The following is a 13,337-nucleotide window of genomic DNA, read 5'->3' on the forward strand; positions in this document are numbered from 1 at the left end:
ACAGGAGGAGAGTTAGTAATGTTACTTGTTAGCAGCTGATGGGCAGCACAGTCCTGCTTGGCTAAATAACAGCGCTAAAAGCTAACATACCAAGGATGCATTGCATGGTTGAGTTACATTATGGTGCGTTCAAGCTCTGTTCCGTAAAAATGAGTATTGGGCGAAGGTGAATTACAATGGTTTCATGATGTGTTCAAATGTAATCTTGTAAAAATTAAGTTTTTGGTGAGAAACTTGAATCAATCTAGTAGAAATATAAAATAGATATTAGAGAGGGAATTATGAGCTGTTTAACTCCCTAACACTAACGTTAGCTCTAAGCAAATACATAATACATCATTAAAACTACTGATGCCAAGATTTTATTTAATAAAAAAAAACTTAGTTACCTGCCACAGTAGCAGGAAGTGAAGAAAGTTAATTTCAGACCCTGTGCTAGATACTCCACTAAGTTCACCAGCTAGTCTCTATCTGGGTCCGTCTGCTGTTTGCTGAGAGAACCAGAACAGTGAAGTTAGAGCTGAAGCTGAGCTGAAACTATAAAGCTCTGTAAAGCCGAGAGGAGCTGCAGATTCAGGTGATAGTTCATCACTACGAGCGATTAATTCCCCATTGTCACATTCTCAGACATAATGAATAAACTATTTTATTCATGTATATTATTGCCTTGAAGCAGGGCTTTAAATTTACTAAACTTTTCCAGAAGAACCCGACAAACAGCCCAGCTTCTGTGGAGGACTTCTGCGCTCGCCATCAGGGAGAGCGTGAGGAGCTCAGATTATCACTGCTGTGAATTCTCCACGTTGAAAGGAGCAGGCTAATGTGATTTGGGCATCAGGTGAGGAGGAGGATGCCTCCTGGACTCCTCTCCGTTGAGGTATTCCAGGCATGTCTAACTGGGAAGAGGAGCAGAAAATACTGGAGGGATTACTTATCTAATCTGGCCTGGGAACGCCTCGCATCCCCAGGAAGAGCTGGAGGGAGGCGGCATGCACACTGTTTATTATTATACGTATTATATACACATTATATGTATTGAGAGAGAGAGAGAGAGATTTATGATGATGTATTATAGTTAGGGCTGTCAATCGATCAAAATATTTAATCGCTATTAATCGCAGGATTGTCCATAGTTTATTATGATTATCGCAAATTAATCACACATTTTGTATCTGTTCAAAATGTACCTTAAAGGGAGATTTAATACTCTTATCAACATGGGAGTGGGCAAATATGCTGCTTTATGCAAATGTCTTGACTATGACTTGCCCCAAACTGCATGTGATTATCATAAAGTGGACATGTCTGTAAAGGGGAGACTCGTGGGTACCCATAGAACCCATTTACATTCACTGATCTGGAGGTCAGAGGTCAAGGGACCCCTTTGAAAATGGCCATGCCAGTTTCTCCTCGCCTAAATTTAGCGTAAGTTTGGAGCGTTATTTAGCCTCCTTCATGACAAGCTAGTATGACATGGTTGGTACCAATGGATTTCTTAAGCTTTGTAGTTTCATATGATACCAGTACACTCTGGCCTTAAAACTGAGCCGCTACAATCTAATAATCACAAATCATGTAAATGTGTTAAAGAAATTAGTGGTGTTCATTAGTGCATAAACTCGTTATTATCACATTAACTTTGACAGCCCTAATTATTATAGATGAAGTTATTGGTTTTTCATGCATAGTTACATGTGCAGTGGTTGTAAGATTTGTTTAAAGGGGACGTCTCATGAAAAATTCACTTTCTCAGTGCTTGTGTTCATAAGTTTGAGTATCTGGAGTTCCTACCAACCCACGGACTGTGACATAAGACAAACCAGTGATTCTACAAGTCTTTCAGATCTGGCTCCCCTTCCTATGTCACATGCAGGCTCATTAGAATATATCTGCCTCGGCTTGAGAACTAGCTTTGCAAAAGCAATTGTCTTGAATAACTACATTTCACATCAAATGGCAATGAAAACTCCAACACAATCTCACGGCAGTTTGTGAAATAGTCACAAAATCGATTTGATTTGTGTACATAGACATGAATTTCCTTTTTTTTTCATGATGCTCAGCCCGACTTTCAACAACGTATTTTTAAGCGTTTTCCTACGAATGTCCAGCAACACGTGACACGTGTAAGTTTTTGCTCCAGTCTTAGGTTTAGGAAAAGATCGCGGTTTGGGTTAGAATAACTCTGGAAGTGACGTAACTTAAAGGGACTGTTTGTAACTTTCAGAAATGCTTGCTAACAGCGACACCTGTGGCCGTTAAGTCAATGAAAGTCAGCGTCGGGCTCGCGCTTGCTCGCTCTATGTAGACATGAACGAGCATCGCTCAAAACAGTGAGGCGACACACGTCAGCTAAAACCACAATATCACTCTATATTTCAGCTGCTTGGTAGTAATGTTAGCTGACCAGACGAAGGTCTCTCCATGAATCAATGCTGATCATAGTGTTGGCTTTTCCTGCTTCAGCCTCCAGGGCTGAAGCAGGAAAAGCGGGTCGGTGCCGGGGCTGAAGCAGGAAGAGAAACGTTATCGTCTCCCGACTGCACCCGCAGGGAGACACCGGCACTCAGTCGGAGACGATAACGTTTCTCGCTGCAGAGCCCCGTCACTTCACAAGACACGGGAAACCTCTGTTGGTCTGGAGGAGCTGCAGCAGTTATTTCTGCACAAACGTCCACTGTACATTCACTAGATAATCTCAGAGCTAAATTAACTCTTCTGCAGTGTGGAGTGAGCGCGTGTTCACGTGTAGAGGTGGAGCGAGACAGCGAGAATGCGCGCGGTGTGTGAGTGAAGGCAAGCAGGCAGAGGAGCAGAGACTCCGGCCACACGCGAGCGCATATGCGAGCGCGCATGGGATCCCGACCCGGTAGATTTATACGTGTAAAAAGTTACAAACAGTCCCTTTAAGTACAAAAGTTACAAACAGTCCCTTTAAGTACAAAAGTTACGTGACAAATAAATCAACTCTGACTTCTGGTTTCCAATGGGACAAGAACACCGGTCTGCTATACGCAGCGTTCACCGCTCTTTATACTTTTACATTATATTTTGTGACTATTTCACAAACTGCTGTGCGGCTGGGTTAAAATCGTACCTGTTTTTTAGGCTTCATGTGCCGTGAATAAGAATAAGTTGAACTGATCCTCCGTCTCTTCTTTCAGTAATAAAAACAAAATCATTACAAAAGAATCTATAAAAACAAGACTGAACCGCCTTCAAAGCTGTAGTTCTCATTACACCCAGAAAATAACATTTCAAATGGATGAAAAATAAAGAGACGTTTGAGAAGTCTCTGATCCTTAAAAACTAGTAGAATAAGAAAACCGTTCAAACCCTGAGAGGAGACCACGTCTTTACCTCCGTAACACTCCGTCATAGTACACGTACGTTTTACAGCTAGCCGCCCCACAAAACTTGTCTTCAATGCATTACTAGTCATCATGTGTAAGTTTACATTAATAAAGATTAGGGCTGTTAATAGATTGAAATATTTAATTACATTAATCGCATGATTGTCCATAGTTAATCGTGATTAATTGCAAATTGATCGCACATTTTTATCTGTTCAAAATGTACCTTAAAGGGAGATTTGTCAAGTATTTAATACTCTTATCAACATGGGAGTGGACAAATATGCTGCTTTATGCAAATGTATGTATATATTTATTATTGGAAAACAATTAACAACACAAAACAATGACAGATATTGTCCAGAAACCCTCACAGGTACTGCATTTAGCATAAAACAATATGCTCCAATCATAACATGGCAAACTGCAGCCCAACAGGCAACAACAGCTGTCAGTGTGTCAGTGTGCTGACTTGACTATGACTTGCCCCAAACTGCATGTGATTATCATAAAGTGTGCATGTCTGTAAAGGGGAGACTCGTGGGTACCCATAGAACCCATTTACATTCACACATCTGGAGGTCAGAGGTCAAGGGACCCCTTTGAAAATGGCCATGCCAGTTTCTCCTCGCCTAAATTTAGCGTAAGTTTGGAGCGTTATTTAGCCTCCTTCATGACAAGCTAGTACGACATGGTTGGTACCAATGGATTTCTTAAGCTTTGTAGTTTCATATGATACCAGTACACTCTGGCCTTAAAACTGAGCCGCTACAATCTAATAATCACAAATCACGTAAATGTGTTAAAGAAATTAGTGGCGTTCATTAGTGCATAAACTCGTTATTATCACATTAACTTTGACAGCCCTAATTATTATAGATGAAGTTATTGGGCCTGTCCTCTACCAAAGAAAATCTTAGTCGACTAACACTCATACGATTTTGTTGACTAATCGATTAGTTGATTTCATCGACAGATCTGTAAAACTGAGTTTCTCCACAAAGACTCACACAAAAGCACCACTTTAAATCTGGCGTTTAAAAGAAATGTGCTCATAAGTTTCTTAGAAATAAATCATTCAGCATGAAAAAAGGATAAAAAAGATTAATCGACTAAAGAAATCTTAGTCAACTAAGATCAAAACGACTGATTAGTTGACTAATCGACTAAGACGGGGCGGCCCCAGAAGCTACCGAGCAGAATATAAAATGAACAAAGTACGATACTAAACTGCGTTCTGAGGTTTTTGTCCTTTACTTTAGTATTTCCATTTTCTGCTACTTTATAATTCTACTCAACTCATTTATTTATGAAGTTACCAAATTCATTTATTTGGTAACTTCAGTTTCTAATTACTCTGCAGATTCAGATGATTAATCCAAAATGCAATCAACAACTAAATTATGATGTATTATTATCAGTTAACATAAGACTTTATTGATCCCTGTGGGGATATGAAGTCACTAAAATGAGCTCCAGCTTCACCAGCTCCAACATTAAAGTGATGAACGGATTAATAATCATTATCTATTAACATAACATATATTATTCATTGTTCTGAAATGGACCCTTCTGCATAATGTATTATGTTACTTGTGGTACTGTAAAGTATTTGCACCTAAAGTAGTGTTATACGGTATGGATGACCTCTGAGCGAGGAGAACGCCGTTGCCACGGTTTTGCACTCGGCAGCTCGCGATACCGCGGTCTTGGAAAGGGAGGAATGAGCGGAGGGGTACTCAGTTGGTTGCAATCTGCAACCACACCTCTAGATGTCACTAAATCCTACACACTGTAACTTTTAAAAGGGACTGTTTGTAACTTCTTACACGTATAAATCATTGAAGGTCGGTGTCCCATGCAGGCTCGCGTGTGGCTACGCTGTTCAGACTCAGACTCCAACACAAACTACACGGAAGCACCAAAACGTCTTGGTTCTATCTAGTGAAGCCCGTCTGTTAAACAGTGTTGGCCGCGGTCGGAGGACGCGGAGGAGACCGTAGCTTTGGTCTCCAGGACCGGAGTCTCTGCTGTACTCTGCTCCTCTGCCTGCCTTCACTCACACACCGCGCTCGTTCTCACTCTTTCAATCCACTCTCACGTGCAGAAGACTTAGTAGCTCTAAGAATATCTAGTGAATGTTCAGTGGACGTTTGTGCAGAAATAACTGCTGCAGCTCCTCCAGACCAACAGAGGTTTCCCGTGTCTTGTGAAGTGACGGGGCTCCGCAGCGAGAAACGTTATCGTCTCCGACCAAAACTCCGGTGTCTCCCCTGTTCCCTCCGGCCGCGGTCGGGAGGCTGAGGCAGGAAAAGCCAACACTAGGATCAGCATTGATTCATGGAGAGACCTTGGTCTGGTCAGCTAACATTACTGCCAAGCAGCTGAAATATAGAGTGATATTGTGGTTTTAGCTGACGTGTGTCGCCTCACTGTTTTGAGTGATGCTCGTTCATGTCTATGTAGAGCGAGCACAAGCGCGAGCAACAGGACGCTGACTTTCGTTGACTTAACGGCCACAGGTGTCGCTGTTAACAAGACATTTCTGATTCTTACAAACAGTCCCTTTAAGTACAGTATATTTGATGCTAATACTTTTTCTACAATTCTGCCTCAGTGAGTTTTCTTCATGTGGATATAGTAACCGAGAGAAAGGTCGCTTTAGCTGACGTGGTCACAGGTCTGAGGTGCAGAACTATAGCTCATGCTGCATTCAAATGCTTTTCCATCATAATTTGTACGAAGACATAATTTCTCTCCTGACTGAACCTTCGAAGCGAACCAACAGAGACACGGACTCTTTTCATTCCTCTTGTCCCACAGCTACTTGACTTTCTATGCAGGTTGCTTCTCAGCAGGCTGTAATGAGTTCTGTGACTGCTGAGTTTCTACTGTCAGAGGAAATCACACAAATGTCAGCAGCAGCAGTCAGTGTTATTCATCATCTGAAGAATGAAATGAAACTGAGGCTCCTGCCTCAAACAGATGTCCCGTGAACTCAATACCACAAAGGTCAAACAGCAGTCGGTTGATGCAGTGTGTCACTTCTCAAAATGTTCCTCCAGGAAGTTTATTTGACTTGAAGTAGAAAAATAAAAATACTAGACACAGTAGGCCTACTCATAATGATACTGAGGATTTTAGAGGTGTGCACTGATTCTATTATATGATAAATATATGATGGTATTTAGGGAAAATCTGTAAAAATCAGAATTCAAAATGAAGTAGACATCATGATATCATTTAATGGCTGCTAATTGAACAACCAACTAGCTAGCTAGCTCACAGAGGCAATTAAGGTACATTAAAGCTCTTAGTGACCTCTTCACCATAAAACAAACCTCACGGACTGCCTTCTTTCATCTACGTAACATTGTGAAGATCAGGCACATCCTGTGTCAAAATGATGCAGAAAAATTAGTCCATGCATTTGTTACCTCTAGACTCGATTACTGCAATTCCTTATTATCAGGCTGCTCCAATAAGTCTCTTAAGACTCTCCAGTTGATCCAGAATGCTGCAGCACGTGTACTGACTAGAACTAGAAAAAGAGATCATATTACGCCTGTATTAGCTTCTCTACACTGGCTGCCTGTAAAATCCAGAATAGATTTTAAAATCGTCCTCCTCACCTACAAAGCGCTAAACGGTCAGGCCCCATCATATCTTAAAGAGCTCATAGTACCCTACTACCCCACTAGAGCACTGCGCTCACAGAATGCAGGGTTACTTGAGGTTCCTAGAGTCTCCAAACGTAGAATGGGAGCCAGAGCCTTCAGCTATCAAGCTCCTCTTCTCTGGAACCAGCTCCCAGTTTCAGTCCGGGAGGCAGACACCGTCTCTACATTTAAGAGTAGGCTAAAGACTTTCCTCTTTGATAACGCTTATACTTAAGCTGCTATAGGCATAGACTGCCGGGGGACTTCCTATGACACACTGTCATAAGGAACTTCCTATGACACACTGAGCTCCCCTCTCCTTCTGTATATACTCATGTCCCATGTCCATGTTGTTACTAACTTCATTCCTTCCCGGGAGTCCTTGTGCCTCCTTGTCTCGCAGCTAACCGTGGAGCGGGGTCACACCTGGAGTGAGGTCATACCTGGAGCGGGATCACACCAGGGAGCGAGGTTATACCTGGAGCATGGGTACACTTGGAGCAGGGTTTCACCTGGATCTTGGTGGTCTCCGGTATTGTGGCTGCATCGCGTCGGTGCCTGCTTGACACCAACTGCTACCATCCCTAATTAACTACGTCTGTACGAGGGACTACCAATGCTAACGAGGGATTTCCAACACCTAATGACAATGTGGCAGCCTGGAGAATAACACTTCTCAATCACTGCCAAAGACATCAAGAGCTCCCAGCAAGCATGCTGATGCTGCAGGAACCAATGCACGGGCATCGATCGCAGGGACGTCCCACACCAATACACATGGACGTACTGAGGAGAGATGCTGGACAGTGCTGGCTTTCCGATAGTTGTATTATCACTCTTTCCATCCACCACTATTGGTTTTGTGTTATCAGCCCTACTTGTATTAGCTATTACAGCTGCTAGACTGCTATTGTGGCTTCTCTCTCTCTCTCTCTCAATCTCTCAATCTCTCAATCTATCCCCCCCAGCCGGTCTCGGCAGATGGCCGCCCGCCCTGCGCCCGGTTCTGCTCCAGGTTTCTTCCCAGTAATCGGGGAGTTTTTCCTGGCCACAGTGCGCTTGGTGGATCCTGTTGGGTCTCTAAACTATGGTGTACGGTCATAGACCTGCTCTATATATAAAGCGTCTTGAGATAACTTCTGTTGTGATTTGACGCTATACAAAAATAAATTGATTTGATTTGATTTGATTCACCTCACACATACATCATAAACATATATTTAGATTCAGTGTGACTTACACTTACCGAGGATGTGATTATCTCTGATGTCCATGGTGAGCAGACGTCCATAAATCAGCTTAGAAGTCATAGGAGAAAAGAACCTCCAGAACTTGCCTGAGAATTATCACATTTTAGAGTTTTCTTCAGTGTCAAAGTAATTCAGTGAAAGTTATCTGTACAATTATGAGTAAACTGCAAACAGGAACTACTAATAGTTAATTCGGCTTACTTTAAATGGTGCCAATTTGCCCAAATGTAAACAAATACAGGCCAAAAGTACAGGACTGAAGTTGTAGCAAACAGCTAGTTAACTCACCTGGCCCAATTATACACTTCCCCCAAAGCATTATGGGAAACACTTAGAGCAAGATATTATCCAAAATCAAAGAAAGATAAAAAATAATGGAAGTCATTAGTGAAAACTTCAAATTAAAAAAATGTCTTAGAAATAAGTCATTCAGCATGAAAAAAGGATAAAAAAAAAAAAAGACTAATCGACTACAGAAATCTTAGTCGACTAAGATCAAAACGACTGATTAGTTGACTAATCGACTAAGACGGGGCGGCCCCAGAAGATACCGAGCAGAATATAAAATGAACAAAGTACTATACTTATCTGTAATTCTGAGGTACTTGTCCTTTACTTTAGTATTTCCACTTTATAATTCTACTCAACTACAACTCAGAGGGAAATATTGTACTTTTTACACTACATTTATTTGGTAACTTTAGTTTATGCAGATTCAGATTAATAATCCAAAATTTAATCAACAAATAAATGATGATGTATTATTATCAGTTAACATAAGACTTTGTTGGTCCAAAAACAAAACAAAACAAGCTTTAAAATGCTGTGATTGTAATCACATATTGAATTTCTCCATTAGGAATAACAGCCATATTAAAGAAGGTGTCGTGTGGTGAGTTTTCTATATGACCCCAAACGCAGAGTAACCAGCAGGAACGGAAGTTCTTTAAACAAAAGCGAGCTTTAATTCAGCTGACAAAATCCAGAAATCACAAAACAAGGAGGGGAACAAAGTACAAATGAAAACACACCAAAACCAAACTGAGAACAAAAACAAAACTACAAACCAGAGGGTGCGAGAGTCACGGGCAGGAGGAACACTAGGAACACTAGGAACACTAGGAACACTAGGAACACGGAGGACAAGGGACTGGGAAGACAAGTACGAACCAACAAGGACAGAGGGGAAACACACAGGCTTAAATAACAGACAAGATTACACACAGGTGAAACAAATCAGGGCGGGGCAGACAATCAACCAAAAGGCGGGAAAACAGACAAAGGAAGGAAGTAAACCCAGACAAGACACAGGAGGAGTGAATCACCAAAATAAAACAGGAAACACCGGAAATACATACAAATAAACCACATCCAAAACCACAACAGTTCACAACAACAAGCTGGCACAGCCAGAACACAACATAGCCCCCCCCTCAAGGGACGGATCCCAGACGTTCCACAACCAGAACCGGGTGGGCGGAGGGGGGCCCGGAGGAGGGACTCCAGGAACCCTGGGCACCGACCATCTCAGGCGGACGGCCCGAGGGCAAAACCGGGACAGAGCCTGGGAACTCGGGCGGACGGCCCGAGGGCAGGGCAGAGTCCGAACCGAGAAACTCCGGCAGACAACCCGGGGGCAAGGCAGAGTCAGATCCGGGAAACTCAGGCGGACGGCCCGGGGACAGAACCGGGACAGAGTCTAGGAACTCGGGCGGACGGCCCGGAGGCAGGGCAGAGTCCGAACCGAGAAACTCCGGCAGATGACCCGGGGGCAAGGCAGAGCCAGAGCCGGGAAACTCGGGCGGACGGCCCGGGGGCAAGGCAGAGCCAGAGCCGGGGAACCCGGGGTCCCGGAACCGCGGCCCAGCAGTCACAGGAACAAGGTTTTTGGGCTGAAACCCAGGCGAAACAGGAGGTGACGGTTGCGACCCAACCGGCGAACCAGACGGAACAGCAGGTGGCGGTTGCGGACCAACCGGCGAATCAGCCGGTGGCGGTTGCGGACCAACCGGCGAATCAGACGGTGGAGGTTGCGACCCAACCGGAACAGCAGGTGACGGTTGCGGCCCAACCGGAACAGCAGGTGACGGTTGCGGCCCAACCGGAACAGCAGGTGGAGGTTGCGGCCCAACCGGAACAGCAGGTGGAGGTTGCGACCCAACCGGAAAAGCAAGTGGAGGTTGCGGCCCAACCGGAAAAACAGGTGAAGGTTGCGGCCCAACCGGAACAACAGGTGGCGGGTGCGACCCAACCGGAACAGCAGGTGGCGGTTGCGACCCAACCGGAACAGCAGATGGCGATTGCGGCCCAACCGGTAAAGCAGGTGGCGGTTGCGACCCAACCGGAACAGCAGGTGGAGGTTGCGACCCAACCGGAACAGCAGGTGACGGTTGCGACCCAACCGGAACAGCAGGTGACGGTTGCGACCCAACCGGAACAGCAGGTGACGGTTGCGACCCAACCGGAACAGCAGGTGGCGGTTGCGACCCAACCGGAACAGCAGGTGGCGGTTGAGACCCAACCGGAACAGCAGGTGGCGATTGCGGCCCAACCGGAGCAGCAGGTGGCGGTTGCGGCCCAACCGAAACGGAGGTCGACCCGACCCCCGACAGGAGACGTGGAACGGAGGTCGACCTGACCCCCGACAGGAGACGTGGAGCGGAGGTCAGCCGGACCCCCGACAGGACACTTGGAACAGTAGTCGGCCGGACCACCGACAGGACCCTTGGAACAGGAGTCGACCGTACCGCCGACAGGCGACATGGAGCGGAGGTCGACCGGACCCCCGACAACACACCTGGAACGGGAGTCGGCCGGGCCCCCGACAGGACACTTGGAACAGAAGTCGGCCGGACCACCGACAGGACCCTTGGAACAGGAGTCGACCGTACCGCCGACAGGACACGTGGAACAGGAGTCGACCGGACCGCCGACAGGACACGTGGAACAGGAGTCGACCGGACCGCCGACAGGACACGTGGAACAGGAGTCGACCGGACCGCCGACAGGACACGTGGAACAGGAGTCGACCGGACCGCCGACAGGACACGTGGAACAGGAGTCGACCGGACCGCCGACAGGACACGTGGAACAGGAGTCGACCGGACCGCCGACAGGACACGTGGAACAGGAGTCGACCGGACCGCCGACAGGACACGTGGAACAGGAGTCGACCGGACCGCCGACAGGACACGTGGAACAGGAGTCGACCGGACCGCCGACAGGACACGTGGAACAGGAGTCGACCGGACCGCCGACAGGACACGTGGAACAGGAGTCGACCGGACCGCCGACAGGACACGTGGAACAGGAGTCGACCGGACCGCCGACAGGACACGTGGAACAGGAGTCGACCGGACCGCCGACAGGACACGTGGAACAGGAGTCGACCGGACCGCCGACAGGACACGTGGAACAGGAGTCGACCGGACCGCCGACAGGACACGTGGAACAGGAGTCGACCGGACCGCCGACAGGACACGTGGAACAGGAGTCGACCGGACCGCCGACAGGACACGTGGAACAGGAGTCGGCCGAACCGCCGACAGGACACGTGGAGCAGGAGTCGGCCGGACCGCCGACAGGACACGTGGAGCAGGAGTCGGCCGGACCTCCGACAGGACGCTTGGAGCAGAGGTCTGCCGGACCTCCGACAGGACGCTTGGAGCAGAGGTCTGCCGGACCTCCGACAGGACGCTTGGAGCAGAGGTCTGCCGGACCTCCGACAGGACGCTTGGAGCAGAGGTCTGCCGGACCTCCGACAGGACGCTTGGAGCAGAGGTCGGCCGGACCTCTGACAGGACGCGTGGAGCAGAGGTCGACCTGACCTCCGACAGGAAACTTGGAGCAGCGGTCGACCGGACCTCCGACAAGACGCTTGGAGCAGAGGTCTGCCGGACCTCCGACAGGACGCTTGGAGCAGAGGTCGACCTGACCTCCGACAGGAAACTTGGAGCAGAGGTCAGCCGGACCTCCGACACAGGAGTAGACTTGGATTTGGATGGAACACTGAGCAACTTAGGAGAACGCCGCCTCTGGGACCCACGCTTCCTTCTGGGAGATCCAACCCCTAGCATGACCTCTGGCTCGAAGCTAGTGTCCTGGATGCCAGCATGGCGAGGAGCAGACTGGAAACTCCGTGGGCCTCCCAGGGCAAGGCGGGTTCCCAAGAACCGATCCGGGGCTGATGCTAGCCTAGAGCTAGCTGACTGCTGGGGCATGGGCCGGAAGCTCAGGAAGCCAACAGGCCGGGGCTGAGGCTGATGCTCGGGCCGAATCCGGATGCCCAAATGGGCATAAAAGCTCTCTGCTGGGGTCATTATTTAGGGTTGGTTCGTTCTGTCGTGTGGTGAGTTTTCTATATGACCCCAAACGCAGAGTAACCAGCAGGAACGGAAGTTCTTTAAACAAAAGCGAGCTTTAATTCAGCTGACAAAATCCAGAAATCACAAAACAAGGAGGGGAACAAAGTACAAATGAAAACACACCAAAACCAAACTGAGAACAAAAACAAAACTACAAACCAGAGGGTGCGAGAGTCACGGGCAGGAGGAACACTAGGAACACTAGGAACACGGAGGACAAGGGACTGGGAAGACAAGTACGAACCAACAAGGACAGAGGGGAAACACACAGGCTTAAATAACAGACAAGATTACACACAGGTGAAACAAATCAGGGCGGGGCAGACAATCAACCAAAAGGCGGGAAAACAGACAAAGGAAGGAAGTAAACCCAGACAAGACACAGGAGGAGTGAATCACCAAAATAAAACAGGAAACACCGGAAATACATACAAATAAACCACATCCAAAACCACAACAGTTCACAACAACAAGCTGGCACAGCCAGAACACAACATAAGGCAGTTATTATGCACATACATTTAACTCTCCAGTCTCTTTGGGACACATTGTCTGTATCTATTGTGCAGGAATCAAACACATTTTCTATTCATATACAAAACAGTAATACATATTCCATGTGCACCCTGCTCTCCCCGGGTCAATACATGTATCTGGTGTTTTTAAATTCACAATATTCTCTCTTTATTTGCATACATTCTCCCTCGTCTT

Source organism: Sebastes fasciatus, chromosome 2 (genome assembly GCF_043250625.1).
Source record: "Sebastes fasciatus isolate fSebFas1 chromosome 2, fSebFas1.pri, whole genome shotgun sequence".
Classification (NCBI taxonomy): domain Eukaryota; kingdom Metazoa; phylum Chordata; class Actinopteri; order Perciformes; family Sebastidae; genus Sebastes; species Sebastes fasciatus.